The sequence below is a fragment of the Culicoides brevitarsis genome, chromosome 2 (genome assembly GCF_036172545.1).
Source record: "Culicoides brevitarsis isolate CSIRO-B50_1 chromosome 2, AGI_CSIRO_Cbre_v1, whole genome shotgun sequence".
NCBI classification, from domain to species: domain Eukaryota; kingdom Metazoa; phylum Arthropoda; class Insecta; order Diptera; family Ceratopogonidae; genus Culicoides; species Culicoides brevitarsis.
In genome coordinates, this window is record NC_087086.1 from 25,324,592 (window position 1) to 25,340,217 (window position 15,626).

The 15,626-nt window shown below is 29.6% G+C and overlaps 1 non-coding gene across 1 annotated transcript; it reads right to left on the reverse strand.

The window, feature by feature from the left end:
* Positions 1 to 14,918: 14,918 nt before the first annotated feature.
* On the reverse strand, positions 14,919 to 14,991 carry Trnat-agu (transfer RNA threonine (anticodon AGU)). The gene has a single exon. It is a non-coding gene; the product is annotated as a tRNA-Thr (tRNA).
* Between the last annotated feature and the right edge of the window lie 635 nt (positions 14,992 to 15,626).

Genomic DNA, 15,626 nt, shown 5'->3' on the forward strand with positions numbered 1-15,626 from the left:
TGAGAATTTCAAAAAAGCTGCGCCTGAATTTGTGAAAACCAGATTTCGATTTCATTGAGACACTGAAAACAAACATCATTCAATAAGATGAACCAACACAAGTAGTAACAAGCAACATCAAAGAATTGGACACAATTTTGCCTCCAAGTTACTATCGAAGGATGTCACTAATGTCACAAGCAACACTTGCCGAAATCCTGAAGTCGTCGTCGGTGTCACCTCCATCGACAGATCACTTCACACCTGCAGTATATTTAAAAATTTTCAAACAAAGTTTTAGATTTTTGAAAAATTGCAAGTTTAAATCAGAACAAATACAATCCATAGACAATTTCGGATCAACTGACAATCGTACCTGAGGTTATTGGGCCCTTTTCAACAAATATTTGGGCCTATTTTAAAGAAATTTGTTCTACAGAATGCTCGAGAACTAAGGCTTCAGCCTTATCAGCCTTCTTGTAAATCCGCCACTTTCCATAGAAATTTCATAAAAATTACATATACAAAGTTTTCGTCTTCTTTGACCACTTTTGGTTTTTGCACATTTCAGCACATTCCTCACAAAAATTTCCACTCATAAATTTTTCAGGTGTTTTGAACCAAAATAATTTCAAATCTATCACTTAGTCTGACACCATCAATACTTTTAACACCTTTTTCGTTAAAAAAAAGTAAAAATAACTGACACAATATAGAAATAAATAAATAAAATTCTGACTGACACTTGAAAAGTAATTTAATCAAACATAACATAATGATATCAACTGCCAATCACTTAATTCCAATTTTTCCACGTAATCGTAATCAAATCAAGCTGTTTCCGTTTAACAAAATAGCACCTTAAAAATCGCGTGTTTCTTTCAGCTTGTCATGTGCTTGGTCAAGGTTCAGATAATTCCTTTAGCCTGCATTTATTCGAGAAAAGCTTAAACAAGTTCTTCTGTTGTTGTTAGTTAAGATCCGATTTCAAAAGTTTTTTTTGTCGCCTTTTTTTGCAAAGCCCAGCAAAAAACAAAAGAACTTTCCTCTTGCTAGATAGACAAATACTTACACTCATATTAATCCTCATTTTCAAAAGGAGCACGACAATAATGCTCTGGTAAAACATAAAACGACATACACTCACATTGATGAATGGCTCGAGTTACGGAGCAACGAAGGACATTTAAAGCACATAAAAAATAGCAAGAAAAGTCGTCGAAGATGCTTTATAGTGAGACCATAAACTGGTGAAACGCTCGAAATCGTCGTTTTTCTTTTAAAAGAAAAAAAATGTTCAAAGGAGATTTTGTTTCATTTTCAACGACGACGACGACGGTATCCAAGGATAATATCAACAGTATCTCTATTTATCATTTGGAAAAACTTGTGCAAGGACTTTAGCAGTAGGTCATATGTGACGGGCAATTCAAACAAAAAAAGACGGAACAAACAGTTCCGATAAAAATCTTTTTTTTTTGCAAAAACTCTGAGACAGAGGAAGGAAAAAAGAATGTTTAAGCAAAAAAAAATGTTTGTCATTGTAGACTCTTTTGGACAAACAAATAAAAGAAAACACTCGTCTTGCCTTTTTGAAAAAAAAAATACAAAAAATAAGTTGTAAATATTCTTTTGTGCTTGATCATTACTTAAACCCACACACACACTTCAGTCATGCATGAAAATTTATGCTGAACACGGAAATGGGAGAAAAAAAGACATTTTCAAGCCAAATCGATACAGGATATCTGATCGATAATAAATATTTGAAATTGCTCACTTTGTCATATGCTTTTGATCCGTAAATAATGATAAAAGTTAGGAAACTCTCATGTCCGATTATCTTTTTTTTTTATCTCTGATGAGGCATTTTTTACTTTTTGATGTTTTAATTTTGTAAAATAAATTTGCAATTTCCTGATTAGAGAAAAAAAATGAAAAATACGAAAAAAAAATCATTAATAAAATTGAATAATAAGAGTCGGAAACACCGAAAAATGACTTCATTTTCTTTCTATTATTAGTTTTCAATTTTCACGTAGCTTGAGTATATTATTATCGGAAAATTGAAAAAAATCACAAAAAAGAGAAAAAAATTTTTACGTTTCAAATACACATTCAGTGACAGGAAATACACGAAAGAAAGGTGGATTCGAGAAAAGTTGTAAAAAAAAGTTAAATTGAAGCGGATTTGTGGGAATGAAAATAAAATTCAAGGTTACAGATTTAATGTTGTTCAGAAAATATATAGGTATAAAAAAATAAATAAACGTAGCTCATTAAAATTTTGGGTTTTTATCTCATATTCTCATACAATTATCTCAAAAAAAAAATTAATTTGATTTGATTTGAAATACCTAATATTTTATTTTTATGATGATTTGAATAAAAATAATTAACAACAATTTTTTTAAGATTAAATAATATTATCAGTAAATTTAAGTAAAAAATTATTTATTTAATTAATTAAATTAATTTTTTGTCACATTTTAATTTCGATCAAAAATTTTAACAAAAAAAAAAATATTTTTTATTTTTTTTATTTATTTTATTTTAATTTTATTTTATTGTATTTGTTTCATATATTTTTTTTTTATTAATTTAATTTTTTTTAATTTTTTTAATTTTTTAATTTTTTGAAATTTTTAATTAATTTTAATTATTTTATAATTTATTTTTTAATTTTTTTTTGGTATTTAAAATTAAAGGATTAAAGTTAATTTTTTTTTTAATGTAAAAATTCATTGAAATGGAAATTTTTGAAAAATTCGATTTTTGTAATGACTTTGTAATTTTATTTATTTTTTTAATCACTATAATTAAATTAATTCACATTAAAAGTGCAAATTTTTTTAATTATTTTAATTTATTTATTATTTAAAACTTTATTTATTGATTTCATTTTTATTTTTCCAAAGAGATTTTTCAATTTCTTCGAATGTAATTAAAGTCATTTCAAGGTCTCGAAAATCGTAATCAGACTTTAATTTCCGCCCCATATCGCAAAAACATCTCCTCCACTGTACGACGTCCTTAATTCGATATTTATTACTCCAGTAAATTATTTCATGCATTCGATTCAATCGTAAAAGCCATATATCGCCTCGTTGCTTTTTCTCCGTATTTTCTGTTCATTTTGTCGTTCCGTTTCATTTTTTGTGCCGTTTCCACCACCACCATCGGCACAAACACACACCGTCACACAATGGAATCGAAAGAGCAAAAGAAAAATTAGAAATTGGAATAATTCGACAGCTCCTTCATGTGTGTGATTATTATCTGGTATTAAAATCACGCATTTAATGCATAAAATGTGATCTGTACGAATGGCTGAGACGTGATTTCACGACTGACTTCCCTAAATTGCTTGTCTCTTTTTAAATTTCCGTTGTCGACTGGAATGGCATGCTGAAAAAAATATTATCATAATAATTATGCTGAAATGACGGCGAAGAGGTGCGATTGGGTGTTCGCAGATTGCACGAAGACATGACATCGAAAACTATCGCAAAGGAGGAAAAAAAGTTAGAAATCGACAAATGTCTGTCACATGCAGACAGAAACTTACGGAAAATTATGTCATTGTTCTGCTGCATTTACTTTACGGGACTTGCGTGACTCGATTGGGCAGAACAAAAGTTTTTTTTAGTCTCCTGCTGTGCGACGACGGTAGGTACTTACAATGGAAGGATTTATAAATCCGATACACAATTCACATGTTTTACAAATTTATTTTAACATTTTTGCCTTTTTTACCGCATTTCAAAGAAAATTTTATAAAATTTATGCTAGTCATGTCGTCTATCCGTAGCGTCTTTGCATTTTGCCATTTGCTAATTCAAGATATGGGGCACCATTTTGGTCACATACTTCATTAAAAATTGTGGAAAACTCGGGAAATTTATGAAAAAGTAGAAAAATTCACGGAAAACTTTGGGAAATCTTGGAAAAATCAAAGAAAATTCAGGGGAAATGGCGGGAAAATTTGTGAAAAACTTTGAAAATTCGAGAAAAACTTTAAGAAGTTGCTTAAAAATACAGAAAATTTTGAAAAACTTAAAAATTTTTAAATTCGTGATACACGATAAAATTTTTTAGTAAGCTAAAAGATGAAAATTCGATGAAAACTTTGAAAAGTCCCGGAAAACCTTGGAAAATTCGTGGAAAACATAGGAAAATTTGTGAAACACTTTGAAAACTCGAGGAAAACTTTGAAAAGTCCCGAAAAAATCATAAAAAATTTTTAAATTAAAAAAAAATTTTAAAGTCACTTGAGCAATGAAAAATTTGAAAGTTCTTGGAACATTCTTGGAAAATTCATGAAAAGCCTAAGAAAATTCTACAAAAATCATGGAAAACCCAAAAATCGAAAATTTTTAAAAATCTTGAATAAAAATTTAAGGAAGTCACTTTTCAAAACAAGAAAAAACTCGTAAAACCTTAAAAAATTTGTTAAAAATCTTAAAATGCAGTTAAGCTGTCTATTTCATCGAAACCTTTTCAAACTCTTTTCGCAACTTGACTAAGTTTGGCGACGGGCGTAAATGTGAATTTCACCTGCCTTTAAGGGACTTTTAATAAAATTATATTTGCTTTTTCCGTTACTTTTGTTTGTTGCACAGCACAGCGCAATTTTTGGCATGGCAGACATTTGTTCCGCATGCCAGGCGCAAATTTATGGAAGTCAGTCGTGCAATTGCTTCATGAAAAGTCAGTCGTGCAATTGCTTGACGGAATAAGTTTTATCAAAAGGCGGCAAAAATAAGAATTTTTTTCGGAAAAATTTCCGACCGAATAATTATATTATATGTAAGTGCTCTAACATTTTTTAGTTTTTCAACTTACTGAGTACAGTTTTAATGTAAATTGAATAAATTTCACAAATTTCTAAACATAAAAATTTGAGCTAATTTTTAACAATTTTTCGATTCGTAAATTTTTTGGCAGGTTCCGCACTTTTGCCATTGCGCAAATATTATTTTCTGTGCAATTGCTTCATATTTCGAAACAAAAAAATATTTTTTACCGACGCCTAAAATTATAATATTAGCGAAATCCTGGGACGTCGATTCAATTTCTGGTAGTTTTTATTTACCGAGAGCTGTTGGTGGGAAGCGACAAGGCATGATTTTATCATAAATATCAGCGCAAATGGGAAAAACACGACTATTGCATGTTGCGCGAAAAGGAATTCTTGCTTGACGGAAAAGTGGAACGTTATGGAATGCGTAAAAATTTTAACGTGTTAATAAGAATTCATGGCTTTTTGTGTGAGTTGATGTTATTAGGTGATGAAAATTTTCTTTTGTATTCAGGTATGTTGATGGCTGCTTGACACGGATGGAAAGGTGGAGAAAGAAATGTTCATTTTTTGTGATTTTATTTAAATAGCGGTGAGTTATTAAAAGAAAAATTCAAAGAAAAACGGTCAAAAAGTCAATCGAAGAGTTTGGGGCTCAAATTTTGATTTTTTTACAAGTCATTTTTTGACCAGTTTTAAGCCTAAAATTGCATAAATATTCATTCTAAAGATGATTTCTGTTCATATTGGGTCGATATTTGACGAAACAAAAAAATCAGAGTTTGGTGGTTCAAACTCTGATTTTTTTGCAAGTCATTTTTTGACCAGTTTTAAGCCTAAAATTGCAAAAATATTCATTCTATTGATGATTTTCTTCCAAAAATCGCAAGATAACCTTCTGCAAAAAAAAAAAAACTTGAACAACCTCATTATCTCTCTAATAACTTTTTATCACTGCTCATTAGGAAATTTCTGCAATATTTAACTAATTTACGATCACAACTGCTCTTCTCATTACTTTTCTGTCACTTAAACAGCACGAAAAAAAATAAACTTGAGAAAAGTCATCATCGGCCACGAACATCACCACGCCTTTCTATTCAATTAAGATATCAAAAAATCGGACGAGTCGACAACAACTTTCGCAAACAAACGAAATTATTGTTCGCAAAATCTTCCATTTCCTTTCTCATCTTTTTTTTCTCTGTGTGTCTTTCATACGGCCTCCTTAATCTATTTCATTTTATTAAATTCTTACGCAACATTTGTCACCGAATGCGAGCCACTTGCCGTTCGCTGTCGCAGAAAAATCGCACCCTATTAACTGTAATTGCCTTATGCCCACAAATAATAAACATTTATGACAATTTTCGGGCAAAACGTGTGAAATAAAATTAATTTTTGGAGAAAGAGCTCATATAAAGAAAAGACAATTTTTTCAAATAATTTTTTATTTTATTCAATTATTTTATTAACAAGACAAGGAATACTTGAAATATTTTTTTTTCGGTTATCAAAAGTGGATTTTTTTGTTAAATTACATTATTTAAAAATTTCTGTGCGACTAATTTACCTTAAAAAATATTTTATTTATAATTTCTGTGTAATTTTTTCTATTTGCTACAAGTTAGTTTATTAATTAATTAAAATAAAATAAAATTATTTTAAATATTTTTTTCCGTAAAATTATGAAATATAAAGCTTGATTAAATATTTTTTCCTTATTTTTTAATTATTAACAGGAATTTAGGAATTTGCGCCAAATGTTTTTGGGGTAAGGAAGCCAAAAATAAAATGAAAAATATTAAAATAAATTAAATTATCAGAGATTTCCTAACAATTTTGGATTATTTCAGGTTCTTGTCATCATTCCGTTTATCATGATGTTGGCAAGGGCATTGCGACGTTTCCGCCACGCTCCCATTCCCTGGCAATGGTATTGTAGTTGGGTGTACCAAAGTTGTGTGCGTTGACCATCTTCCGCCTAAAAAATTAATTTAAAAAAAAATTAATTATTTTTTTTTAAATTAAAGAAAATTTCTTACTTTGAAGATGTAAGTGTCCTTTGTGGAAATTTCTTGCACCTCGAAGTAGTCTTCCCAGTCGGCTTCGGTACAAACAACGCATCGATCGAGATAAAGAGGTTCACGTACGAGCGTATATCTGCCACCTTTTTCTCTCACAAGTAACAAAGAAGCTTCCCGGATGCCGGTTTGGTGCGGGAAATTCAGGGGATCTTGAGAGGCACGATCTGCTTTGTAAGTGATGCTTGGCTAAAAAATATTTTTTTCATTAATTTTTGATTTTTTTTTTTGAAAAAACAGTAAATTTTACCTTTCCATTCGTCACAAGCAAGGCATTCACGGAGGATAACTTGATTGTTCGGCCGCGTTTCCAGTTGTTGTCCGTCGGTTGAGTAAACAGCAATTTACCCTCGACAGCAAATCGTACTTCGTCGTGATTCCATTCGAGCACGTCCACCGCCATCTTGCGCAACTTGATGTTTATCATGTCAATTTCGGAGTGCGAACGCCGATTGGGACTAGATGAGGCAATGCGACGCCATAGTTTTGTGGGGACATCTTTCGCCTCCTGGTTCATGTGATTTAAATGCAATTCAATTTTTTCCTGTGCTTGTTTCAGGAGTTCGCGTCCCTCCAGATGCGACGGTGTGACTTTGTACAAACGGGACAGGAGCAGGGGGTATTTGGTGACACGTTGAACGGGTACCTGAAAAAATAGAAAAAAAAATTATTTAAATTTATTAATTTTTTAAAACAAAATTATTTTTTTTTTAATTATTTAGGCCGCTCTAAATTTTTTATTCGAATTTTTTGTCCTGAAAACTTTTTTTCAAAAGGAAAAAATTTTTTTTGAAATACTTTTTCATACAAAATGGCAAAATTTTAATAGTTTTTCGTCTTTAATCAATAATTTTGTATATCTGCATTGAGAATTTATTATTTAAAATTAATTTCAGAGCAATTCAACTAGAAAATTTTTAAAACATAAGTTCAATAATTTTCGGAAAAAAAATTTTTTAGAGAAGAAAATTCTTGCAAAAATATCATTTTCGATACAAAAGTTTGTAAAAAAAAAATTTTTTTTTAAAATTCTTTGAAAAATTATGAAAATAGACCAAAAAACGGTAGTTTTTGATGAAATTTTTAATTTTTTTTTATTTTTAAAAAGTTCAAAAAAAAAATTTGGAGCGGCCTTAAATAATTAATTAATAAATTTTGAAAATTTTATCAACTTATTCTTTTTTTTAATTAATTCATTTAAATTTTCAACTAAATTTTTTTCACGAATTATTTTTTTTATAATTTTTAATTCGTAATTTAAAAAATTAATAATTGAATAAAAAAATTAATTCGAGTATTTATTACATATAAACTAGTTTAAACTACATTAAAATTAATTTCGAAACAAATTTTTATTATTTTTTTAAAAATATTTTTTTTCCATTTTTACTTGACCAAAAGCGTCTTAAAAATGTAAAAAAAATAATAAATTAATCGAATAATAATTAAAATATTAATTTAATTAATTAAGTAATTTTTTAAAATAAAAATTAATTTAAAAAATGATTTTAAATTATAAATAAAATTTTAAAGTAGGTAATAATTTTTAATAAATTTAATATTTTTTTTAAATTAAAAATTTAACTTGTAAAATGAATAAATTTAAATTTATAAATATTCAAGAAAAAAAATAATTCAAAATTATTTATTTAGTTTAATTTAATTTAATATTAATTATTAAATTTAATCAAATATAATTTATTTATTTTAATTTATTTAATTTAATTTTAGAAAAAAAAACTCACCATCAAAAACGAATTCAAATTCATTCGTCGCAACACACTATTCTCCATTTGCGACACTCGCAAGAAAATCCGCAGCAACTCCTTTTCCTTCTCCAAGTTAGCCAGCAAGAGACTCGCCGCGCCCTGTCGCACACAATAATTCTCAAATGAATGAAGCATCGGTGCCGCTTCCAAAAATATCTTGCCCAAATTGACGGTCAACAAGTCATCATCGCCCTGCTCATTCGCAATATCGAGTGCATCTCGCATCCGCTCCGCCAGCGACTGATTATTCTCGAGCAATTCTTCCGCATTGAGGAAGATTGCAGAGAGCTGTTCCTGCGTCAAGAGCCCCGCCACGAGCATCGGTTGGTAAAACTCCTCCAGGATAATTTGCAAGTCACGCCCGTACTTTTCCTCCGTCTCGACAATTTCCGTGATAATTTCCTTGCGTTCGGCACGTTTCTTGCCGCATTTGCGACAAACGAGCGGCGCATACATCACACCGGCATCCGTAATTTGCGTTTCGACGGGACCATCGCAATCCTCACACAAGTGCAGGGGACTGTTTTTGTCTAAAATCGTGCCTGGCAGTTGTTGCCACTTGCTTCGTGAACTTTTACTTGTTTCACTGCCGACGCCACTGTCATTCCGTTCGACATCTGCTGACGATTTTCGATGTGCGGTGATTTTTTCGATATTTGTTGGAATAGCATTTTCCTCACTCAGATCACTTGCAACGGAAATGTGACTTACACGGGAACTGACATCCGATAATTGACGTTTGTGTAATTCCGCCACTTGCGCGGGTTCCTCTTCCACAATTATATCACTGACGTTGTAGGCGTAGGTGTCTTCGGTAATTCCGCGTTCCTTGGCATCCACGAGATATGATAAAATATCGTATTTGGAGGCACCTTCGAAGATCGAGCGACTTTTCTTCTCCAAATCGATGTCTGGGGGCGCCGTTAGTGGCAACGGAGGCGGCACATCGCTAATTTCCTCGTAAATTGGATCGCCACCATTCATGCGAATTGTCTCGTAATGATGGTCATCCTCCATATTACTCGCATTTATCTCAATTTCGGACAATGTCGCATCCACCAACATCTGATAGAATTTCGTACGTGACACATTTCCATCGTCATCTGTCGTAAGTTCGCTCGAGCAGCTGTGATAACAGTCCGACATGTTGTCCTGCGTCTCAAATTCGATCATTTCATAGGCAGCTGAGCCATAACTGTTGCCCGAACTGATGCTACTACGAGTACTGATGACATCGGCATCCGGATGTGACCCGTTTTGCTTGCGACGCTCTTCCTGGACTTTTTGCAGCGACTCGTCAATGAGCTTCGTGACGGTCGCGTCATCTTTGGTGCCCGACGTATCGAGTGCATTGCGAGTTTCTTTCAGCCGAATTAGCGAATTTTCGATTAGTTTTGCCACGATGTCGTCTTCCAAGCCTTCCGCCAAATGCCCGAGCGTGGAATCCTCCAACAGCTTCGAAATGAAACTCGATTTTGGCTTCGGCGTGGATTTGGCGTCGATTTTTATTTCGTCCTTGCCACAAATGTGCGGCACTAAATTCCGCTTAACGGCTTCCACGGGATCATTCATAATCATTTGCTGCGTGATGTCATTAGGAACTTTTTTGTCGTCCGATGAGAAATTTATCAGGGTTTTGTTCGTTGGCGGCGATTTTGTCGCATTATCGCCGATGGAGATGATGCCGGTTTTATTTATGCTCAACATTGTATTCCTTTTATTGTTTTTATAAATCACGTCGTCGGGAATTTCGGTAGTTGGAGTCGTTGCTGGCGTGCCGACGCTAATTGTAACCGTATTGACATTGGAATTATTTACCACAGATACCATTGAGAGGCCAGCGGGACTGTCGTTCACCACCACAGACGATTGATACAACGGGGTACTGTCGTCATTGACATTAACGGTCGAGTAACAATCGTCTCCCGTAATCATAATTGATGTCTTTTTGTGGCCCAATTGCTCGTAATCCTCCTCGTCGTTCTCGTGTTTTATCTCTAATCGATGAACAGCGGGCGATTCTTTCTGGATAACCAGTGGCGGTGTTGCTCCTTTTATTTTTGGTGAACTTAATTCCTCATTAAACATCACCAAAGTTTGTTTTTGTTGCTTTTCCTGAATCAACTTTAGCTGCGACGACAAAATATCTTCGTCGACTTCTTCTTGTTCCTCGACAATTTGACGCGGAAGTGGACCAGGTGTGAAATCCTCGTAAATGTTGTCGTCATCCAAGTCAGTTATTTGCACGGAATTTGGAGAAGTTGGTTCGGCGAAGGAGATTTCGCTGAATTTCAAACTCGAAATTCGTGGGGGGCGTTCGGGAGTACTTTGACGCGATGATCCCGATGAAACGGATGACGGCGGAGGGGGAGGCGGCGGATCACGTGGACGGAAGTTGCGTTCTTTGTCGAAGACATTTCGGAGGTTCGTGCGGACAGTCTTGTTGCGTAGCGCCATCGAGTCCATGAAATGGAGATCTTTGGTTTTTGTACTGCGAGTCGCGCTTTGACTCTGACGGTCGCTGAGGCTGCGACGCACGCCGCCGCGCTTCAGTTTTGGCGATGATGTGGCATCTGGAAGTAAAAAAAAAATTGGTTAGAAAATTAAATTTTAATTTTTTTTATTATTCTATGGAAATATTTTACGAATATATTAAAAAAAATATTTATGAAAATTTTAAAAAAATGGTAAAAATATTTTAAGTTTAGAAAATAAAAAAAATATTAAGAAAATGAGAAAAAAATAATTATACCTAACTATAAAATTATTGAAAATTTTAAATAAATAAAAAAACAGTGAAAATAATTTTAAAAAAATTATTTAATTTATTAAAATTAAATAAATCATTAAATAAAATTTTATTTTATTAAATTAATTAAAAATTATAAAAAAAATTAATTATGATTTTTTTTAAATGAAAACGAAAAATTAGTCAAGATGAAAAAAAATTTCAAAACAAAATTAAATAAATTTACTAAAATGACTCAAAAATTTGAATAAATTAAAGTTTTGAAAATTATAAAAAATAAAAATTTGAATGGAGCGAAAAAGTTTAAAAAATGCTGAAATTTACGGAATTTTTTAATTTTAAATTAATTATTTTTTTTTATTTATTTGGCTAATTTTTTTGTTCTTTTGATTTATTATTTAAATTTTGTTTTTATAACAATTTTTTTTTCCAGAAAATTTCATTTGGATAATTTTTTGTTTTTTTATTTATTTTAAAAAATTAAAATTTATAAAAAAATTTTTATAATTTTTTTTTGAAACATTCAAAACAAAATTAAATAAAATTAAAATGACTAGAAAAAATCGTTTTTCAAATGAAATAAAAATTTGAAAATTATGATTTTTTTTGAATTTTGATAATTTTTTAATTTTTAAATTTCATATTTTTTAAAAAAATTTTTTGTATTTTTAATTTGAAAAATAAAAATAATTTTTAAAAATATTAACAGAAAAAATCCAGAAAAATTTTTTGTCATTAATTTTGAAAAATTTGTCTTTAAATTTGAAAAAAAAAAAATTTGTAAAATTATTTTATTAAAAATTTTATGTAAAATATTATTCAGAATTTATTTCACATTAATTCAAAAAGAAAATTTTTGTATGGAAACGCCTGGTTAAGATTTTATAAAAAAAAAACAAATCAAATGTCAATACAGGTCAAAATGAACATAAAATTATAAAATAAAAGTGTGTGAAGCCCAAACAACTATAATAAATAGCTATTTCTGCTGCCTAATGAACATAATGATAACTGTGAAACTTCAATCAAGAACTCGGTATAATTTATAGATGAATCCAAGCTGATTATCTTCTCTTTCGCATTTAATTTCTTTTACAATTTTCCAACTTTATCATAAAACATCTGATGCAAATGAATATTTAATGCATAAAAAAGAGCAAAAAACGAGCAGCTTCAACAACAAAGGCAGAAAAAAAAATTATAAGGAACAGTTTATTGAATTAATTTTATAAATGTTGTTATTATTATTACTCGTCCAAGAGCCAACAAGCACAAACACAACAAGGAAAAGTAGGCACGGAGAAAAATAAGAAAGAAAAAAAAACTTTACGTAATCACAGCTTTGCTATGTAAATTTATCTGAAGTTTTTGCTCTTTCTCTCTCTTCGTCGTTGTCGTTTCTCGTATTAGAGTTATATGCACTTATTATTATTATTATTAGTACAATCTATTCATTTGTTTACTCTACCATTTCATATTAGCATAAGTTTTTGTATCAGCACAGAGGTTAGTTAGTGCTTCATGTTTTAATTCAAATTAAACGAATATAATGCACGGTCTCAAAAAATCCAAACAGCGACTACGAAGTGCATAATGTAATCAAATAACAATCGTGATCCAAATGTTAACCTTTATTATTATAATGTTTTACATGCTTGTGCAATAATAAAATGTTTGTCTTAAACCAGTGACTTAGAGTCTCATTTTAATTCACTTTGGTCTAGTTTAGTACCGCGAACGTGCATTAGTTGAGGTTCGTTGTAATATCTCGTGCGCTGCACATTTTTTTTCTCTTGAATGTCTTGAATGGTTGCGGTAACAGTACCTTTTCGCGTTGGCATTAAAAGTTTATTGTTGCTTAGACCTTTTTGTTCGCTTAACGCATTCAGACTTGCGGAAAAAATGCTGAATGCAAATTATTATTTATTTGTAAATAAATGGAGTTGCAATGAATGGAAAATGGAGTAGAGTAGAGAGATTAGCGGATTCGATGAGGTCAGAGTTGCAACAAATGAGTTGCTTTCTTTATAAAAAAAAAATCTGCGCGGTGGTTCATAGAAAACTATTTAAAATTAAGTATGCGACTTATCTTGCTGATAGAATTTTAAAAAATATTTTTAATTCAAATTAATTAAATTTTGAAATTATAAAAATTAATTAAGCAAAAATTAAAATAAATTTTTAAATAAAATTTTTTATGTAATTTACATATTTTTTTTTTTAATTTATTAATTTAAATTATTTCAAAGCAGAATTCTTGACATTCTTATTCATTTAAAAATTTATATGTTAAAAATTTTTGAAGATAAAGGAAAAATATTTTTAAACTGATAAATTAAAGTATTTTTTTAATTTTTTTTTCAAAAATAAGCAAAAAATAAAAGAATTTTAAAAATGTTTAAATATTAAAAAATTGTATTTAATATTAAATTGATTTCAAAAATATTTAAATAATTTTCAAAATTTTGAATTTGAAAAAGAACTTGTATTAATTTTTTTTTTAATTTTCTTTTTATTTCAAAATTTATAATTCTTATTCAAAATTTTCGATGATTTTTAATATTACCGTAATGTAGAAATAAAAATAAATTAAAAATTTGTTCTCTCAACATTTTTTGTTTCAAATTCTTATTTTTGAAAAATTTTGACTAAAAATTATAAAACTAAGAGAAAAAAAGGTTAAAAATCAAATGAAATAGAAAAATGTAGATAAATTAAGAGAAGGCTAATTTTGAAGTTTATAAAACAGAATTTCTCTTAAATTTTTGTCTTTTTTTAAGTAATTTTATTCAACAATTTTTAGTTGTATTTTTAAATGTTTTTGATACTGAAATGATAATTTAAAAAAATATATAAAAAATTCTAAATTAATTAAAATTTCAAAATTTTTAGTCAAAAATTTTCAAAAATAAGAATTTAAAACAAAAAGAAATGTTAAGAAAAAATTTTTTTAATTTTTAAAAAATATTTACATGCTTCTAAATTTTTTTCTGTTTTTTTCTGATGTATTTTTTTTATTTTAATTTTTGATGATTTTTACCGTAATTTTTTGAAAAAAATGCGGTAAATTGTGATTAAAAATTCGTTTTCCGATTATGTGTGGTGTGCAAAAAATTTCCCTTTTTTTGAATTAGCAAGTTTGGCGAATTCTTTTCAAATGACAATTTGAAGCATAATGAAAAAAATTATCCGTTAAATTTTAAATGAAGTAATTTTGTTTAAAAACTTTTAATTAGTATTTTTAAATGTTTTTGTACCTTTGAAATGATGAAATTATTAAAAAAAATTTAAATTGGAAAATTTTCGGGAAAACTAAAAATTCATGGAAAATAAACTGAAATAATTAGAAATGCGTTCAAAATTCGTTTTATACACGAATGCAATTCATTCTCGTTTATTTAATTATGATTTTTTATTAAACGAAATTAATAATAAAATAAATTTTACGTGATATCACCCAAAAAATTTTTCTTAGTTAATTATTTTTAGCCAAATTATTTTTTTAAACAAAAAAACAACAAAAAGATAAAAATAAATGCTCGTACGCAGATTCGAACTACGGATCTCCTGATTACTAGTCAGGCGCCTTACCAACTTGGCCACACGAGCTACGCACATACACACCACATTTTGTCTGTTTTTTGCTCATTACGAAGAATGTGAAGGTTATTAATAAGTTAATTGAAACACATTTCGGGCATTCTCTTATTATTATTATTTTTTTGTTATTATTACATAAGAAATGAGAGATAGTGAGAGAAACGCATGTTTTGCTAATTTTGTATTGAATCAGTTGTGATAAGATTTTTTAAAAATTTTTTAAACAAAAACAAAACGTTACAAAAAAAATAAGACGACATCAAAGGCAATTCATTAAAAATTCATTCAAAGCAACAAAACAAGTGCATTCAACACTGATTCCATTGAAAACTTTATTCTAGTGCTCTCCGTTTGAAGTTTGATTCAATTTTGAACCATCAAGTGTGCTCTTGTGTTCGTGTTTATTTTGCGCTCTCAAACACACAAACACACTCGCATAAGCTTTTAATATGAAATTAAAACATAAAAACATTGAATTGCTGATTATTCCCATTCAAACACTCTTCAAACAAGCGTTCTTTCAGCGCGAATGTTGTCGTTGACATTCAACGTTGCAATGCAAAAATCAAAAAAAAAAAGTTGAAAAAAAAGTTCACAACGAGACAAAATAAAAAGCACTCACACAATAATTAACATCAAATAAA